The 13856-nt window shown below is 40.9% G+C and overlaps 1 protein-coding gene across 9 annotated transcripts in view; it reads left to right on the top strand.

The window, feature by feature from the left end:
* The window catches only part of LOC134527248 (glucose transporter type 1), a 562082-nt gene that overhangs the window by 188888 nt on the left and 359338 nt on the right, over nt 1-13856 (top strand). The window lies entirely within an intron of this gene.

The following is a 13856-nucleotide window of genomic DNA, read 5'->3' on the forward strand; positions in this document are numbered from 1 at the left end:
TCTGGAAACCTTTCAGGTCGCAGTACATCTTGTCGCTAGCAATGCTCAGTCGTAACTAAATTAATATCACAAACACTCAGCTGTTTATGACAGAATTTTCACAAGTTTGTCTCAATGTAAGCCGATCGTGAAGTATCAGTCAAAAAAACATAGGTGTTTGGTGGAATATTTCCGCTAGTCGTTATCTCGATCCTACAGTCGATGATGTTTGAATTTATTCGATCATCTTGTATGGAAACATCAAACATAATTAATGGAGCCTTGTTCTTGAAACTGTCGGGACTCACTGTCGGTGACTGTCTGCGTCCCTAGTATGCTTGCTGAAACTGGACATACATTTGATATGCGAGAAGAAATCTTCCGTTTTCAAAGTTCATGTTCATATCAACATACGGGTAGCTTACGCTTTTTAAAAATAATTTTACATAACATATTTGACAGTTATCGAATACGGAGCGACTCACTACTACATTGAGCTTTCTTCCGGTATGAAGCCCGATGATTATATACCTTGATTTTTCCGTAGATAATCTGGACTGTTCTATCCAATTGATACGCTGACTATGAGGAATGTCAGGATAAGTTTCAAGGCTCCAGGATCGGAATGGCACATCAAAGTTCTTACCATTTTCAATGTTCAACATCTTGAAACGTTCAACAGTGCTCACTTGGATGTGGGGCAGCATCCACTCGATAGACTGTAGTGTTAGCAAGACATATTGAGGGTTTTCTGCAGCAGCGAAAATTGCATTAATGTGCGTGTTGGCTAGAAGAAGTACGAGCTCTTGTTTTGAATGATAATATGCATATAGTCCTCAGCGAATCCAAGAAACATGGACAGAGAAACACACACTTAGAACTTTCTTTCGGCATACAAAGGGAGCTTATATTCATCCTCGAGAGCCCAACCGGCCATATTTGCAGTAGACAGTTCATTTGGCGTGAGCGAAAGGTAATTTTTCATAGCAGATGTAATGCCTACATCTCTCGTCTGGTCTACCTCGACGCCATTGAGTACATATGTAATGCGCTCGATTAGGTTAAGAATACCATTGCAGGATATTGACATCGCTGTCGGATGTGTACCGTCTGCTTTTGTCAGCGTGCCTCTTATACGCAGAAATGACTGCGAAGGTAAATTACAAATATCTAGGTACTGTACAGCAATGCGTACTTCTGAAGGTAGTGCATATGGTCCGAGCAGGAAAGGCTGGTACTCGTGCAATTCCATTTTCATAAAGCTGTCATCAAAAATGACTGGATGTTCCACATTAAGGATTTCGTCTTCCATATTTATTTGGCACTTGTCCAATACTAAAAAAAAGATATTTCATGCTGTCTGGTATTAATGTAACGATGTCTGGTAGAGAACTGATCGTATTCACACCAATGTGATTTCTTTTATAACTGTTCGGTGTTATGAACTTTATGCCCATCGCTTCAAGTGCAGACGTAACGTGATTTCTTTGTCTTGAAAATTCACCAATCGTCCTCGCTGGACAACGATTCTGACGACGACTTCGTGTGCGCACTTCACAACGACTGGAACGTAAATGATACTTTGCGGTACTTCGACCAGTTTATATCCTGGTGGGACCATTGGTGAAATCTTGTGTAGCATGTTGCTTAGTCTCCCGTTGAGATACGTTCCACTTGCCAAATTACAGTTTATTCTTATGACATTCACAGGCAAAATGTTTACTGCACGCGTAGTAGGTTCTTCCTGTATCATACACCTTTGGTTCGAATCTGAGCATCGTACCTATGGTCCTAGGTTTTATAAAGTCGACATTTTCACTGCATGATACAATGCTTTTTTGGGTGTTTGGATTTTCACGCAGTTGAGCCTACATAATGTGGTAACTTTTCTCTGATGTAATTATTAATATCGTCAATTTCGTAAGAGCCAACAGGTAACTGTGTTTCATGAGCGGTCCCATCATTTTTCAGGAAGCATATCTTACAATTGTCTTCGTTGATATTTGGTATGGCATTATACGTTTGAAAATCTAAGAGTCCAAAACACCATTCACGGTCTAAATCAAGGGGCGGGAAATGAACCGCCCGCAGCTGTGATGCATGACCTGTCAAGTTAAGTTTTATCGACATGAATAATAAATTATCAACACTGTACAGCCTTTAGGTAGCAAATTTTTTGTTAGCTTCATGTTTTTTTTTAGTTAAAAAGGAAAGCCAAATGTGTCAGCAGTTTGTTAGGTTAGGTGCTGTTCGGTTTCGTAATTGTAGAACTGTGTGGTGGTCCAGCCCAGGTACTGTCTAAGTTCTGGCAGAGGTTTAAATTTCCAAAACTATTGTAGTACTCGGTCGTTTTTCCGGACTTTATGTACTCTACCCAGTGCGTGCCACGACCTGACTACGAATCTAAATTAATAATGGCACACTCACATGTCTTTGGCTTGCTGGATAAACTGACTCATATAAACACGCCTCGGAAATTTGGTATCTTCAGTTTTTGGGTGTTAAATCTATATTGGTGAGCGGATGTTTCGGCAAAGAACTTATGATTACTTATTAATTCGTTTCTTTCTCATGCCTTGTCCTAATTTGTGAGGTTGCAAGTAGAGTCCTGCGCCGAATCTTTTTATCCCTGACAATGACTTCCATGCTGGCATTGTGTCGTTGTGCTTCATTTAACTGCTTGCGCTTATTCTTCGAAGTGTTGACTGCCCGCACTATACCGCTCGTCACACTGATGAGGCCTCTGAGAGCACCCAATACAGTCAAAATCAAAGGAAGAAATCCTCCAATAATTTTCTTGTCGAGAGTCGGTAATTTTTTTTACATGCCTGCGCCAGTCTTGCATTTGGTCTTGCGTGAATTAGTCTTTGACTTGGAGCTAGCTCGACAAGCACCCATTCCTAATTTAGTCTTTGCCTTCGTGATTTTGGAAACGCCCCAAGCCGCGATGTTCTTCTAGTCCCGCGTTCGACGATTTACTTATCTTCGGCTTCCTGTGCCAAAAATATCGTCGGCTCGGTACCTGGATTCCAGATCCTTGCTGAGTGAATATGCAATATCGTGCTGCTTGCACTTTTCGTTGAGATAATTAAAGCCCACGTCACCACGAGCTAACCTTTTCGCTAGTTTAGTGCCGGGGCCGCAGAACCTGTAGCCGGGAATGTGTAGCTCGAAAGGCAGATTGTTTATAAGCGAGTTCACGAGTCCTGCACCGATGTGTTTTTTGTTCTTACCTCTTCGAGTCATTACGCACAACTGATCAGAAAGTATAAATGTGTTTGCTTTGATACAATTTCGTCAGTAGAGTACAAGTCGTCAATCAAGAAGTGTGTTTGCTCGTGCGCAATACGCAAGACGACGAAACTAGTGGTCGTGAATTGCGGCACGGTTCGTTATTGCCTTCTACCTTACGATGCATAATGGCGAGCCCGTCAAACTGCGGCCAAATGTGCATTCTACTGAGTTTGCTGGAAGAATCAAACGGCCTTAGGTTCGAAAATGTGTACCTCTATTCCATATCGTTGCAGCAGCCAAAGTACCACCGTCTAGTTACGGTTCTACAATCAATGGATGGCCTGGAGTATTTTCCATTTTATGATAATGCCGATGTGGTGCCTCCAACAGAAAAAAAGCTAATTTAGTGTTTGTTTTCGACGATGTAATGTGCGAGAAGCAAGGCATAATACGAGAGTACTTTTCTATGGGCAGACACGCCAAAGTAGACTAAATTTACCTGTGTCAGACAATCTTCTCAGCTTCTCTCTACCTCCAAGCAGATAACGCCAACAAAGTGTAACCAAGACGCCCAAGAACCTGAAACTCCTAGAAGAACTGTTAAAGCACTTTTACCTCTTCCATCTCTTACTCGAACAAGGTCTTCTAGAGGCAGGAAACGGGGTAGAGCAAGAGAACTCACATCAGCTGACGTGATTTCCAAAGTTAAACTTGCGAAAATGATGTCAGGGAAGTCTAAAACTTCTGTTTCTAATGAAAAAAGGAAATTGACGATTTGGACTGCATGTGCCCTGTCTGTGGTGGTAATTTCACGGACGAACACCATGGTGAACAATGGGTCAGGTGTGAAAAATGTATCCAGTGGTACCATGAAGATTGTGTAAGTTATTTCGAATCGGAATGTTTTTCTTGTGAGAACTGCAAATGAATCGTAAAGTCAGACAATCCCTTCTATCCGAAAAAGGTAAATGTGAAAAAGTGTGTACACCCTATAAAACATGTCTTTTGATTGTTCAGTTTTTATTATTCTGTTACAATATAATTAAAAAGAACAAGTTATATATTTTTAGTACTTGGTTATGATATTACTGAATGTATTAAAATAATAATGCCCTGTGTCAAATAGGTCTCTTTTAAGTTAAATATGACTGCTCATATTTGCCTATCTACTTGCTCATATTACCCCTATAACTGGGTTATATGAGCAGGTTGTTATATTTGTAAAATTTATGTTGCTACTTCCACGTGGAATGTGTATGTCCAAAATACTTTTGGCGAAAGAAAGTTAACAATTTAAAGTAATATTTGGTGTATTAATTTTATTCTTTAACCACTTTAAAATAAAGTTTTTTTACGGAGTGTTCCTTAGTATGCTCATATTTGCCCGAGTTCCCCTAAGTATATAGTTATATCTAAGTAGGCAAAACGGCTGCTAGTGGTTATGAACATAAGATGAGTTATTCGTGGTGTTAATAAGAAAAGATTTATTGAATTTAGAATGTATGATCGTCGGAATGAAAGGACTAGGGTATTACGAATACCCAGAGAAAACGTATCTGCTTAAGAAAATGTCAAATCACATTTCTCATTAGTAAACTTCATTATTCTGAAGTAAACAATAGTACGATGGACACGACGCAAATAAAATAATCTAAACAATCACTTTCCATCAATCTGCGATGCAGTGCGACAAAATTGGTGAACACGACAGACCTTATTAAGTAAGGGGCGAGACGTACTGGATGGAGTATGAGTGAGAATTCTGGTTTTCAGTTATAGTTAAAACAAGTTCATTAATCATGCATGTATTTTCGGGTTTGTCTCGGTAAATAAGTTTCTAAAATAAATCAAATGCGTTAATGTAGAATGTTTATTTAATAAATATTACATTTGGAATAAACAACATTTTCTTAAACATGTCTATTAAAATAACTTGTTAACATTAATGGCTGTCGTGTATGTGTTGCGTATGCAATTACAAGATACATTTCTTACCTAGTTGCTTGTCTGTTGGTCGCATGGTTAAACACGTTAAGCACATTCACACTATTGCGATATTTTCTGCGCGTCGGTCCTCGTTGCTACTGTGATCAGTCGCGCATTGCGTGTGGCGTCGCACCGCTTGTTCGCGGAAAGATGGCGCTCAATTACACGCGTTCTGATTGGTGATCTTCGCTCTCGCGAGCCGGAGGTTTCGGACGCGAACTGATTGGATCCTGCTCTCGCAATTACCGCTCGGCCGTAAAAGGCATTGCATTAAGCACTTGAAGCATTCATCCGCACGAAATGCCCTATCCGCTAATAGCGTATTGCGTGCTCTTGTATCGTCTCGCCATCTGCTGTGGCAGCGTTTTTTTTTAGTTCCCATTATTATTTTTCAATCTGAATAATGTATTCGACTGTTGAGTGTAGAGGTTTTCCATTACTAACGCCTTTGAAACTCACCCACGTAAGCATGTTTGTGCAAATATGGCCAGTTATAATTTAGTTCAAGCCATTTAAGGAACTTTTTTACTACGCCAAAACACACAGTCCCAAATACACGTAATTACTGAAGACAGCGATTAATAATTTGTCAATAGTTTGATCCCAAAACTTATTTACTCACTTTGTGGAATCCTACAAATTGAAGTAAACTGATAAAAAATTGCTCCTTAAATTTACAAAGAACATTGGTTGTAATTTTCAAGGAATCTTCGTAAATAGTCAGCGGCTGAATTTACTTACCATAAACATTAATTCCCAATTATTTAGTATAATAAATCACTGAAAGACTTGTTGAGGCCAAAATGAACGCACTGCTGTTCCTTCCACGCGCATGTTGATCCTTTTTACAACGGAACATATACTAGAAGTCTGAATACAGCGTAGATTCTACGAAGATCCAGTTATTTGAGGTGCATATTAATTTTTAACAGGTGAGAAATTGACTGTGTTTAAAACAATGTAAGCGCCATGCCCTGCGGACAATGAATGAGTGTGGATCACAGTGACCGCCGTGGCCTTTTTGCGGTGATGGAGAGTGTACGAGAGGGTACTAGTCTGTACCATTGTCCCGGGATCGGAGCTCCTGGCTGGGTCAAGGGTCGAGGGGTGGTGTCTCTCCCCGGGCACAGCACCGGCTGTAGTGCTGCGGAAGTCCTGTCTACCCACCGCAGTATCGCCCTGCCGCGAGGACTCCGTGTGAGCCGCGGTCTTACTCCGGCCTACTTCACAAGAGTACAACTTTGTGATTAACAGGCAAAGTTTACTAATATACTGTCATAAGTGGTTTACGGAAGCAATAACGTGAAAATCCACTTATCAATACAAGTTTACAAACCATTTACTTGCAGGTTTCCAAAAAAACTGTTGGTTGATAATAATAGCTTACAAAATTGAGCTGATACTTTTTGCCTGCCACTCATTTTATACCTTCATCAAAAGTTAGGTAGGTTACAGATACAAGTTTGCTAATAATTCTCGTAGAAATACGTGGTCTAGTTATATTCCTTTTGAGTTAAAAAAAATTATAATCATAAACAAATTTCTACTGCATCTGAATACTCATAATTGTAACTAGTAGATTAATTAATTTATGCATTGCCAAAACTTGTTAATTTCAAGTGTGGTTAGGTTGCTAAATCTTGATTGTTACAAGATTACCAACTTCTGTATTTGTTAACGCAAATGAAATGTATTCCCAGTCAGTGAAAAATTTTAGTAAATTTATGTAAAATCGTATGTTCGAAATAACTTTAAATTGCAAGAGTTTATAGTTAGAATTGTTAATAAATTGAAATGGGCCCCTGGCGTCCCTGCTCGAACGCAGTATCGAGGCTCGTCACTATCTCACTCAAGTCTGCGGTCACCATGGGACCTTCTAGGTTCGACAATGAACTCGAGGTGAGCTTGAAGCTGCTCGCGAACCTCTGCCGGCCCGTTCCCCCGCCGTGTTCGCACAGTGGCGCGAGCACCAGCAGGACTCTCGTTAGTTCTGACAGGCGTTTCGGCAGCTCTCGTGGGAGTTCGTAGAGGCGCGGATTGCCGCACTCGCTTCTGGACACACCGCCTGTAGCACAGCTCGCAGGACCGCGCTCTGTCACACTCGTCCATGCACGCGACATGTAGCACACACACGGCGTACATTAAATAATTTTCTCATTGCTCTGGGCCGATTTCTGCTCGCGGTCAATCAGCACACACACGTTATCGACGTAGAGTATAATCAACGATTGTTTTGATTTGTACATTTCAAACTGAAACTTATATATGGTGTTTATTTGCGAGACAATGCTTTGTATTTCACATCTTATAATCGTTGAAAAACCAAATGGTGAAATTAATTGCTTGCATTAAAGTAAACAACTACGTCGTATAACAATAGATAAGATAATTGTAAAGTTAAAAAAAGTGAACGAGTCTTTCAGTACTCGCCAGTGATGTGTAACATCGAACCTCCGGTAAAGGCAAATTCGTGTTTTTATGTTGCAAATACACTTAAAATACGAAACTCGGATGCCGGACACGAAATTTAATGTATAATCCTTTAAAATACTTAATTCCGAGCGTTATAGATGTACGAAGATTGTGTTTTCAACTTAATTCTAGACGTGAGCACACTTAGTTCACACACCCACCGCTATAATTCGCTGCCGGAGCAGATAAGTCGACTATTAAATCAATCGATTTGCAGAGCGAAATTCTAAACTAGGCCTATATAATGAAACTTCTCCGATAAAGCAAAGATTTTAATACATATAAAACCCCAGCTTTGGACCTGATTTTCAACTATAAGTAAACAATCAGCGCCATAAGATTTAAACTCAATGAAGTTCGTGAGCTCTAAAACCACGTGAAAATGTATGCTCAATAAAGCGGAACTCTGCGTGGTTTCTGCAGTGGAACTGCGTGTGTGCGACACGTCCTTGAAGTTGCGCAGCCCACTCCCACGAAGGAATGTGAAGTTACGGAACATGTTCCCCCAGAAGTTCCGCGCCATGTGAGTGTGGCTCTTCAGACCACATGCAGTTCCACGCGAGGTCATATCTGTGCCCCTGACAGAGGAGTGGAACACCTTCACGCCACACGGTGCAGCAGACAGCTAGGTCTGACCCCGCGGCATATGCTCGAATAAACCGTGTATTTGCATATTCGGTTTTTTTACTGTTGCATGAGTAGTGGTTAGGTTTTTTCCTAACCTAGCCAAAAAAAAGCGTACGTATTTGGGACGGGTTAGGGGTGAGACCTAGGTGCATCTCAGGCCGAAGCTTATACGTCTAGTCATGCTGGGATTAGCCACGCAGGGAAGGGTCGCATACATCGTGAAATAGGAGGGGATTGGCCAGCCATGGCAGGTATTGGTGCCATGACTACTCCCCTCACTGACTATTCTTGACTTAAACTAGATAAGTTGGGCCCTTGTAAAACCTGCACAGACACAGGGAAAACCCTGGGCACAGTCATGCGTGGTGCAAGTTGGCACGCAGTAAGAGTGTGAGTATACAGGAAAAAGGATGGTCTGGATGAAGAGTTGGACAGAGCAGAAAAGAGTCTGCCATGTGGGCGGTGGAGCTTGGACTCGTGGTCCGAGAGCGCCCTTGGTGGTGAGTGGATACACTGACCACTCACTCTGCTTCCATCCAGCATTTTAAACTATAGAAGAAGAAAGATAATTACAACTTGCAAACTATGTATGGTATAACATATTTGTTTAACAGAGGCCGGGCGTACGTACAATAAATTATTCTAAAGATAAAATCTTAGATTGAATAACACTATTCGTTTTTTTCTCTTTTGTGTTATATTTTATTTTATTATATCGTAATGTCTTATATATAATGGCAGAACTGCTGGCGTCTGAAATTATAGGTGAATTTAGATACATTCAAATTTATATTAGTTTTTTGCTTGCAATTCAAAATCCCATGGCTTTCAGAAACACAACCGGCACTGAAGGCCTGCCAGGTGGGCTGTGCCCATCGAACAAGCTGAGTCAGCCCTAACACGACAGGCAGAGAACCCCGGGGCCACCCATACACCTGCCTGCTTCGACCATTTTTAATTAGCAATTTGATAAATTAAAGGGGCTCACTATTTAAAGTTTTCTTTTAGCAGGCCGCGACGGCGGAATTGTGAATGATACTCTCGGATATACCTACTCTGCGCTCTTTGTTGCCAGCAATCCGGCCAACCACAGTGAGCCTACGGAAGTTTCTGTTGAAGAATCGCAATCTGAATTTTATATTCACCGTACCACTCTGGATCGCGTTCCCCAAAGTAAAAAATAATAGAATTTCTACTTAATGCACATTTACCTTAAAATTTCTGAGCAGTGATGTAATAATCCTACATAATTTGTGGAGTTCGAGATATCTGTGCATGACCCTGACGGGACAATGCACAGGCTCATCTGCCACGACACGAGCGCACTTGTTCTGTGTTCTCTGAAGCTTTATTAAATGCGTGTCGGCTGCTGTTGCCCACATTATTAGCGCGTTATAAATTATCGCACCGTTTTCAGCGGAGCTACCTAATCATATACTCATGACGGGGTAAAGAGCCATGAGCCTTATGAAAATGGCTTTTCTTTTCGCGTTTATGTAGTCGCGCCATAGTAGTTTCTTATTCATGTGCACACCTGGATATTTACCAACAGTTTTTTGGGAATTTGTTCATTGAATAGTGTTATTCGTTGCATATCAACGAGTAGCGGAAGATGTTTACGTGTAGATACTATAGCTACTAATTTAATAGGGTTTGCCTTAATTCGCCATTTTGTGCACCTCTGTTCTATTGAAATTAATGCGGTTTGCAGTCTGTCTGAGAGTTCTAAAATACAATATCTGCTAAACAATACCGTATCGTCTGCGTAGTAGCCGAACTGGACTGATCGGTGTGCGGTTTTAGGCACATTGTTAGGATATTCTGACCGCGTAGTTAACTAGCGAGCGACGAACTTTGGAAGTGTTCGGGACTGCTCGGGTGTGTGAATCACAGGCTGAGCTTAAAAGATGACTTGTAGTTCGAACACTGAGAACACAAGAGACAAGGAAATCACACAGTGCTTGCATTTTTGCCAGCTCTACCTCTGCCAACATATGAACACTGAGCTTTAATTTACTTTCCCAGTTCCGTGCTTGGCTACACTGCTACTTAGTGGGAAATATTGCTACATACCTACTAGCGACTTCATCGGACTGATATAGCACTAATCACAGTAACGGAAAAAAAACTTATGTACGTCGTTTGACTTTGTTTATATCTGTGGTCATTGCTTTATTTATCAAGCCCACTGCACTTGCCTGTCAAAATAGTTAACGCCATGGTATGCATATTAATTACTAGGCCTTCATATCTGCTAAGTACGAGCAGAACATGGCTTGCAATTAAAAATAACTAGGCCTATGCTTTAACAATACATAAATAAATACTTATTTTTGCTGTTTTATGAAAAAACATTAAGTTGTAGGTCTACGTAATGTTTTATTATTCAAGTTTTACCGTCTCGTAATTTTGGAGATTGGCTGGAATTTTAAGATGTTTGGCGCAATCAGTTAATTTATTTTTAACATACGCGAATCATAATTCTGCTATACATACATGGACTTGCTGCATCCCACTGATGCTAGAGAGCAAGAGAAACAGTGTGAGAGAGAAGCTCGTCGGTCGGCCGAGCTTTTAGCCTAATGACGTGGCTCGCGAGGGCGCATTGTGCCCGCACCCCGGGTCAGGGTCTAGTGGCGGCCAACAAAGACTCCCCTCTCCCGCAGAGAGGAACAGGTGGTCCACACCTTGTCCGAGCAAGTTAGTCTGTGCCGTGCAACGCGTGTCTCTAGTCTAACAGTACCAGTGGTGCCAATTTACAGTCACTTCCAAAACATCTCATGGTTTGTTTACGAACACTGGCAACCCTGTTAAGTTGTTAACAAATGTTGTTTTGACAGAATATGCCACGGGTGTAGAACCCCGTGTGGGGAGGAGGGGGGGCTCCTGAAATAAAGGGATCCCGCTTGCGCTTGCAAAAATGTGACTGTAAAACGGGGTTGGTAAACGTAATTGTCTAGACTATGTTTTATGGAAAACATTCAGTATATTTTAAATATTTCTGCTTATTGTACGCACATAGGCATGTCTGAATACACGCTCATAGGCATGGCTCAATACAACCCTATCTTAACTGCCTTTGAGAACTGTTAAAATTATACTCGTTCTAAAGCCCTCTCTCGCATTATCCCCTCTGGCCCTTCACTGCCAACAGTTCGGATTCCCCGCCCTTCTTTCGGCCATCACCTTATCGCCCCTTCACTACCTTTCGTCGCCACCCCTTCTACAATACCTGCATATCTCCCTCCCTCCCAGATTCGCCCACGGGGACGCACCACAACGCCGAACGTACAATAACGCCGAATGCCAAATTGACTACAACGCCGACATCTAGAAAACTGCTGTGTACCACAACGCCGAATTACCACAACGCCGAATTACCACAACGCCGAATTACCACAACGCCGAATTACCACAACGCCGAATTACCACAACGCCGAATTACCACAACGCCGAATTACCACAACGCCGAATTACCACAACGCCGAATTACCACAACGCCGAATTACCACAACGCCGAAATACATTAACGCCGAAAAATGTCATTTCAGGACTGCCACAAAGGTTAGGTTATGTTAGGCTAGGTTAGGTTAGGTTAGGCTAGTCTAGGTTAGGTTACGTTGTGGTATTTTGGCGTTAAGATACATTTAAGAAATACACACAAATTCATTAGTTGTTTTTTTTTCATTTTGCTCCTGTGGCCCCCCCTCCCCGCAGCAACATTTTTCGGCGTTACTGTATTTCGGCGTTGTGGTACACAGCAGTTTTCTAGCTGTCGGCGTTGCGGTCAATTTGGAATTCGGCGTTATTGTACGTTCGGCGTTGTGGTATTTCGGCGTTGTGGTAACGACCCGTCGCCCACCATCAGAGGAGCTAGCGCCTTGGTTTTACAAACTCCAGGGGTTTATTCAAAGTTACTCGAAAAGGAGTTCCCGATTGTAAAACGATTATTGGAAGATTTCAAGTGTTTAGTATTCTCAGTTACGTGTGGCACCTAGATTCTCGGTGACCGCCGATCGGGAGAGCTCGACTGCTATTGGGCTGCTACTTGGCCTCTCGCTTTCAAACATGGCGGCTTGGAATCGTGGTGACAGATACGTATGAGCCTGTAATCCGGCTAGGCAAGCGTAGCATGCCTTAGGTCAGTGGATGGCACCTCACCACCTGGCCTGGCTGCACGCCCCGCTGCGAGCCCAGCTTATAGTACAGTCGGTCGTAACAATATGTAGGGAAATCTCTTGATTTAAGTAACGATGCGAAAATTAAATAACCACTTCGGCGCGTGAGGCTGAGCACTATAGCCCGTCCCACTCTTAGATTGCAGTACACGGCTTATGGCGCGCGCTGTTGCCAAATCTCTAACACATTACGAATTTCAGGAGATGCGTGTCTTTGTAATTTGGATAGAACAAGAAGCATTTTAAGAAATCATATCGTAATTTATAATATTTTATACTATTACACATATAAATTTGTAATAATGCCACTTTTATGTAAATTTCAAATAAAAACTACCTATTGTAGACGAAAATTTCTTATAGTTTGCTTTTCTGTTCTAAAAATCCCATATATATACCTATATAATTATATATATATATATCACATTTTCATGGGCCCGATAAATGCCGTATTTTTGGACAAGTCATGTCCAAAATGATAAATAAAATACGGTAATGGAAATTCTCGGTCGAGTAAGTTATGGGAAAAATCCGAACAATTGGTTTGAAATGGGGAAGATTTTTTGAAAAACAGAAAAATCGCAACAACTCCCATAATATGAATAATATCGAATCCGTTTTAACGTATAATAACTCGGATTACCTAATGCCGAAAAATGTTTTCTAAATACATTTTTGATACGACCAGCCATAACTGCATGGGTTCGAAAAAAATTTTCACTGGACAAAAAAACGTAACTGCCTTAGTAGACACCTTATAAAATCTGTTTAAATTGTTTGTAAATATCATAATTATTTTCCAAAACTTTGTCTAAAACAATGTTTGATAAGATGCTTGGTGAGAAGGATAGAAAAATAATTAAAAATTTTGTACCATGATCGCTATTAAATTCCTTCGTATTTATTTCATACATTTTAAATATTATGTTCAAGAATCGATTATAATATTTTTTGTTGACTAAGGAAGCTATGTATTTGAAATTGCTTGTAGGACAGAACCCCACTTATCTAAACACACGACCCTGTTTCCTCTTACGACGGCAGCGCGCGCTCTTGTACTGATAAGACACATCTTTAACAGCTATTTCCACGGAAACTGTAGAAGCAATTGAGATGGCGCTGCTTTTAAAAACTAATTCAATTCATTGTGAACATTTTTCTCGCTTTAGTCCCCCATCTATCTTTAATAGAAAAAAAAAATTTCCGCAGGTCAACTTTTTGATGTGTCAGTTTGTGAGAAAATGCATTTCAATATATTAAAAAAATTATTTCAGTAAAAACTGTACAGTTTTTGTCTTAAAATTTGTTCGGTGGCGTCCTAAGGCATTAATTTACTAATAAAAAAAATCAGAATGAAATACACATGTAGGTTTTTTTTTT

The sequence above is a fragment of the Bacillus rossius genome, chromosome 1 (assembly GCF_032445375.1).
Source record: "Bacillus rossius redtenbacheri isolate Brsri chromosome 1, Brsri_v3, whole genome shotgun sequence".
NCBI classification, from domain to species: domain Eukaryota; kingdom Metazoa; phylum Arthropoda; class Insecta; order Phasmatodea; family Bacillidae; genus Bacillus; species Bacillus rossius.